Below are 1,335 nucleotides of genomic sequence, written 5' to 3'. Positions count from 1 at the left end.
TTTGTCACACTTGTCCAATTTTGGTCATTCTCATGATGAGACCTAGTGCAAAGTGAAAACGCATAGCAAACATGCTCAAGAAAATGAAGAACCATCAAGATTGAAAACAGTTCGTTTGAGAAATGTCAATCAGTTATTCAGTTGCAACTGGTAATGATTGCATGATTTGTTATTCAGCTAGATGTGAAGAAACACTCTGTCTTGCTTCCTGGCATGTATTCTATTTGGCAGGCTGAAACGGTTGAAAAATTATTTGAATCTCTCAAAAGTATCATTTGTCTTTGATAAAACAAACAGTGCTATTTAACTATTACTAAAACATATTTCTCCCTACATGAGTTGAAACTTCATTAGGATGCCCTATTGATGTATGGTTCACATTGACCATGCATAAAATGGCCTTCAAAATCTCTAATGAGAGAATTGTAGAAATGCAGAAATCAAAATGGTTTCTTTAGAATGTACCAGGTATTTTCATTTTGTTTTTAAAATGTTACTATCACCATCACTAGGGAAACATTTCATAACAGCAGTATTTTGTTAAATAAGTAAATGACAAGCTTTAAATTTTGTGTAACTTTGTAATTATGATTGGTATTAAAAGCAAAATTAATCTGAAAACTCACCCCCCTCGAAGTGAACTTTTGAATTACCCTATGTTTGGAAGGGAAAACCCCGCTTGGTTTTTTCAGTTCAGTTGTTGTGAACATGGATGTACTCTTCAGGATTTACAGGTAAATTTTTATTTAGATGAATAGAAAAATATTACTTTAGAACGTGTTGTATTAGTTTTACAGCCAAATTATTTTCTTGAAGGGATCTTATTAAAACTAGCTCCAGTGTTCTAATCACTTTTAAGCTTTCTATGGTCTTCATTGGAGAACTTAGACATAGCTCAGAGGAGCTTATGACATTGTACTCTTGACCCTTTTTTCCCCTGTAGTTTTCAATTCTGATGTGATTTCTAAGTTACTAAAAAGTTCTAATTACAATATAAGGAATCTGTATTTGTTCTTGATACAAATCACCACCTGCTTTCGTTTGTCCATTCCTCCCTCTACTTGTTCCGCCTCTGGACACAGACACACACATTTGAAATGGAGAATCTTATCTAATTGACTTTTTAAAAAACAGCTTACAAATTGAAGTATGATTTACATATTTAAGAATTCATTTATTATTAATATACTAATCAAAGGTTTTGCGTAACCCCTAAAGTTTTAGAATTACAGTCAGGCTAAAAAAGGCTTAAACTTATTTACAGTAATTCCTTGCCCTGCCCCACACCCCAGGCAACACAGGTCTTCTTTCCTTTCCCACAAATTTGCCTTGTCA

Source organism: Echinops telfairi, unplaced genomic scaffold (genome assembly GCF_000313985.2).
Source record: "Echinops telfairi isolate 266 unplaced genomic scaffold, ASM31398v2 ScPeMD7_2280;HRSCAF=2840, whole genome shotgun sequence".
Taxonomy (NCBI): Eukaryota; Metazoa; Chordata; class Mammalia; order Afrosoricida; family Tenrecidae; genus Echinops; species Echinops telfairi.
This window is presented reverse-complemented; position numbering follows the sequence as displayed.